This window comes from Pristis pectinata, chromosome 11 (genome assembly GCF_009764475.1).
Source record: "Pristis pectinata isolate sPriPec2 chromosome 11, sPriPec2.1.pri, whole genome shotgun sequence".
Classification (NCBI taxonomy): Eukaryota; Metazoa; Chordata; class Chondrichthyes; order Rhinopristiformes; family Pristidae; genus Pristis; species Pristis pectinata.
The window spans coordinates 33,057,486-33,062,791 of NC_067415.1; the positions used below are offsets into that span (position 1 = coordinate 33,057,486).

The 5,306-nt window shown below is 36.6% G+C and overlaps 1 long non-coding RNA gene across 1 annotated transcript; it reads right to left on the bottom strand.

Annotated features, from left to right (window-relative positions):
- Window positions 1-448: 448 nt before the first annotated feature.
- LOC127576304 (uncharacterized) lies at window positions 449-4,836 on the bottom strand. The gene is made up of 3 exons (XR_007957214.1): window positions 4,724-4,836; window positions 682-715; window positions 449-571 (listed from the first exon to the last, which is right to left on the bottom strand). It is a non-coding gene; the product is annotated as an uncharacterized LOC127576304 (long non-coding RNA).
- Window positions 4,837-5,306: the final 470 nt, after the last annotated feature.

Consider the following 5,306-nt stretch of genomic DNA (forward strand, 5'->3'; position numbering starts at 1 on the left):
ATACATGGACCAATATTACAAAAAGAAACAAAAGAACCTACCAAGCACTGCAAATTTACCTTTCCTGACACCAAAATATTTCTTCAAGAAGTTTTTTCAAAGAAAATTGCATTGCATAGCCCTAATGTTTTAATTGAATTCAGTGTTTATATCTGTCATTTGATCATTAAACATATTGGAACATTTTTTATCATCATCAGTAAATAAATCAGGTAAATCTGAAGTAGAATTCCTATTAGGTATATCTTTGACTCAGCAGCCTTTTTTAAATAATATACCCATGAAGCACCTCGAAACATTTTTCTACATTAAAGCCATAGCATGAATGCATTTTTAATATATTGCATTGAGACAAGTGAAAGTATATAACATATTATCCATTATTTATGCCACAAGTATTGCTAAGTGCTTGAAATACTGGTGCAGGGTTTGTAAGTTTATGTAGAGTGATTTACAGTTCTATCCATGCCATAGGTCTTGTTTTGTTGCAACAGGTATGACAACATTTTCCTCCTTCCCAGCTGCAGCTGTTCTCAAAGCATACATTTTCTTTGAGAAAATGAACAAATTCCTTGAAATACAACATAACAGTCAAAAATGATTGAGTAAATATGTTCCAGAACAATGAAGAATCTTTGCAACTAACGTACAAACATTCAGAAGTTTCAATGGCTTACTTACATTCCATCTTGAGTGCAAGATCAGTATCTGCTGCCTGATTTTACAAAGAAAGGTGAATCAGAGTGGCAATAATAGTTTTGTTTTACTCATTTCTCAAAGCACCATAATATTTTAAAAAATGAATTGCAGATATTCACATGGGCCAGATTTGTAAAAAATCCTACTTTTTTCTGCATGGCATATTACTTTTTAAAATGGTTTTCCTTTTCTGTACATGATCCATTCCAATTGCTTTTTTCATCACTGAACTGCGGCAGTTGGGAAGAATGTTGGGAAGTGACGAGCGCTACACTTCTGCCACCCTCAATCCCAATTGTTGCTAGACATGTTAATGTGGTCCTAGAGGTGGCATTCACTTTGACAGATATGCTGGGAATTCTACTACTAAACCTTAAGATCAGGCTGATATGGAAGGATGTGGTGTGATCATTCAAAGACCCTTGATCTGATCTGGCATATATAGACTATCAGTGCTTCCTAAAATAGGAATAAATAAAGTTAGTCATTATTCCAGTTACATCAAAAGAGCTAGTGATTAAGGAAAATGTGCAGAAATGACACCAAATTTACTTAACAGGTGGGACAAATGTGTTTTATGCATAAATGTCACTGTACACACTTACTAATACTGTGTGGTACTGAATCACATGCAGCAAGTATCCAAGACAAATGATTCAGGATTCTATTGACTGAAGTGGAACTGAAGATCAAAAGGTAGGTATAACTAATGCCTAAGATGATACTGTCTGTTATTTGCTATTACCAAAGGCAGCATCAATAATAACTTGTATTTATATTGTGCTTTCAAAGTAATAAAATGCTTCACAGGGAAATATAAAATGAAATTTTAGTCAGAGCCATATAATGAAACTGGCCAAACCCTCGGCCAAATAGATAGGAAGGGAGAGAGCTGGAGAACCAGACATGTTTAGGGACAGATTAGTTAAGGCCTTGATAGCTGACAAGATAAAATGGAGGAGTGCGATATCTCAGTGGATTGTATACTGAAGCAGATTAGAGATAGAGAGGATGAGAGCATGAAAAACTTGCCCTGTGCCTGTGATGCTGCTGCAAGTAAGATTTTCATTGCTCTTGTGCATATGACAATAAACTCATCTTTTTGAGGAATTTGAAAACAAGAGAGGAAATTTAAATTATTATCCTTGCTAAAATATGAGCCATTATATATCAGATACTGCAGAGGTGATTTGTGAATTGGACATGGCACCAGTTAGAACAGGGGTGTCAGAGTTTTGTATGATCTGAAGGTTATGGGGTGTAGAATAAGAGAGGGCAACCAGGAGTGCTTTGGATCGGTTAAGTCTAATAAAGATGGTATATACGTGGATGATGGTTTTTGCAACCGATAAGTTGGGGCAGGAGCAATTGCGTGATATTACAAAGACAGAAGTCTTAATGATCATGGAAGTACATGGTCCAAAGCTCATCTTAGAGCCAAACATCACATCAAGGCTGTGCATAATCTTGGTTCAACTTCAGATAGTTCTCATGGAAAGGAATATATTAATCTTAAGGGATCCGAATGAAAGTGGTGAATTGGATATAAAATGGTCTGTAGAAAGTAAAGGGTAATGATTGAGAGCTGTTTTAGTTATTGGAAAACTGTATACAGTGGGGTTCTGTTCAGTATCTGATGTTTTGCTTTTTAATAATACATTAAAATTTTATACTTACATGTAGGGTGTAATTAGGAAGTTTGAAAGTGATACAAAAATAGGCCATATGATAGATAGTAAGGAAGAAAACTGTAGCTTTCTGGAAGGGTGGCCAGGGAGAAAATTCAATCATTCGAATTTTTAAAAGGCAATCAAGACAAAGAAATAGACAATAAACGCTGAGACAATGAGAAGTGTAGAGCGGTAGAGGGAACTTGAAGTGTACGTCTATAGATTTTCACCATAAGCAGGGCAGGTTGGTCAGGTAATAAAGAAGATATGCTTGGTGCTTCTCTTTACTGGCCAAGGCATAGAATATATGTTTGGGAGATCTTGTGAGAATATTTTAACACATCATTTAGGCTGTAGGTACTCTGTGTTCAGTTCTGCTAACCAAATTACAGGAAATATGTAACAGCACTTGAAAGGGTTCAATGGAGACTTGGTAAGATTTTGCAAGTGATGGACAAACTTTGTCACGAGGTAAGTGATGGACAAACTTTGTCACTGGCCATATTGAGGTTGTTTTCTTTGAAACAAAGAGTCCGAGGCGAGATTTAAATGAGATTTGCACAATTATGAGAGACCTGGATAGGATGTATCAGAATTACCTGTATCCAATAGTAAAGGGCTCAATAGTGGGGAGTGGAAGGAGAAAAGGGAGAGGGGGGCAGGGAGGTGGAGGAGGGGAGGAAGGGCATATATTTGTAATAAGCAGATAATTAGAGGGTTGTAAGGAAAATGTTTTCACCTAAAGAGCTAAGAGTGAAATGTGTGGAACTCACCCCCTCACTCACATTTAAAAGTACCTGAATGAACACGCGATGCGATCTACAAGGCTGTGGACTGACAGCAAGAAAGTGGGATTAGTCACAAAGTCTCTGCTTTAAATGGCATAGACTTAATGGCCTCATTTTGTGCCATAAATTTTTATGATTGTAGATAGTAGCTTCAGTCTGCCTTAGTATTTATTTGGAGGAAAGTTCTGCTCATCGATTACTACGCTTTGGACAACCAGACTGTCAACTTTGGACAACCAGACTGTCAACTTAAGGATAGTGGTGAGGTCGAAAGAAATGGTGTGAGATGGAGCCAGTTGTCAACAGCTTTTGGAAACTGACCATGTTTTGGATAATATTGGCAAAGGGTAATGTGTAGATGAAAATTAGGAGGGGGTTAAGGGTTAATATTTAGAGAACACTTGTATCTGTGGAAGCAGGAGAAGCTATTGCAGGTGATTAAATGGCCACAGCTGGATGATAAGGATAGAACAACCCAGCTAAGTGATGGTGGTGAACCCTCCATGGAGAATGGGATGCCCAACAATTTCAAAGGCTGTACATAAGTTGTGAGAATGAGAATTCCTACCCATGCTAAATTACATCAGTGACTTTCAAATATTCCTACAGGCTAGTCCAATGCTTACATTGACAGGACAGTCACCTGCTGTGGCTTCCACAACACCTTACTCAAAGGGATGGAATGGTATCATTACGGAAAACATTTTATTAGTATGAAGCAATGAAAATAATATTCAATTTGCCAGCAAATAAATACATAGATGGCTGAAAATATAATGGCTTGTGGGGATTCTAGATGTTCTCTCAAAAACTTCCAGACAGCCTTGCCTGAAAATTTGCGATATCACTTTCTGGAAGCAATAATCTAATTACAAGCTCACACTAATTACTCACCTAGAGTCATCAAGTTGTACAGCACAGAAACAAGCCTTCAGCCCAACACATTCATGCTGACCTGTTTGTTTTGAATTTTCATACTAGATGTTTAACAAAGCTTAACAATCATTTTCAGTTCAGGATTTAGTTTCCCTTCCCTATTTCCTGGGTTTTGCCATGGCATAAGTCACAGGATAACCGAGAGGTCAAGCAGTTGCAACTGCCGGGAAGTAAATTAGGCCTGTTTGAAATGATCAATTGGACAATTGCGCCCACTTCTTTACTGAGTGGTGATTGACTTTTGGTCCAATGCCCATAACAATGTGCTTGGAATAGTGAACTTAGGGAACTGTGGACTATAGGTCACATCATTAGCTTATTTTTGTTGAAACATGAAACGCCACATCTCAACACTTGAAGGTGGGGAAATACATATGATTGTAAATGGCCATTAATTTCTTCCAGTTCTTGCACAAAAATCATTTGAAAACTGTTTCTGCTGCAATAGCCTTAACGCAAAGCCAAAAATAAATGATAAAATGATAAAACAACTCACTTGCATGTAAAAGATTATAACTAGCTACATTCATTGGAGATGTTGGAAATGATCTGTACAGATTCTATAGTGAATTCACACAGCAGTAAACAGTTGAAAATAATGGATTTCTCTAGGACTGATTCTACTTTTACCTCTACAGTTTTGTCGTCTTTTTGGGGTTCCGAATTTCCAGTAATCTGTTCACTGTCAGAAGATGTAGGTTCCTTAAACTCAGTGAAGACAGCCATGGGTTTAATGGATAAACTGCACAAATAATAAAAGAAAATCAATAAACTGATTGTGATCTTGTTGCACACAAACACACAGTAAAGTTAATAGTGCTAATACATCTTCAAGTGTTGCAAAATCAACACAAAATAAAAAATAGATAGTAATTTTACATCAAATTCCATTAGGTTCATGTGAACTAGTACAGTATATTGTAAACTGAGGCACTGTAAAAAAAATTGTAAATAATGACCTCAGTGATGGTTTTTCACTTGCAAGGATTTAAACTTACATCTAATTAGAGGACTATTCTATATGTCAATTCACATTTCTCGAATGATGAATGAATAAGAACAATTTTCATGGTTGCAATAATTATTGTGGGGGGAAAATATATGTTGCAACTGGAGAGAACATTGGAAGTTTTTAACAAGGGGAAAGATACATTTTAATGTGGCCAGATTTATATTATTTGTAGGATGGAGATAAACCTTATTAAGAGCTGCA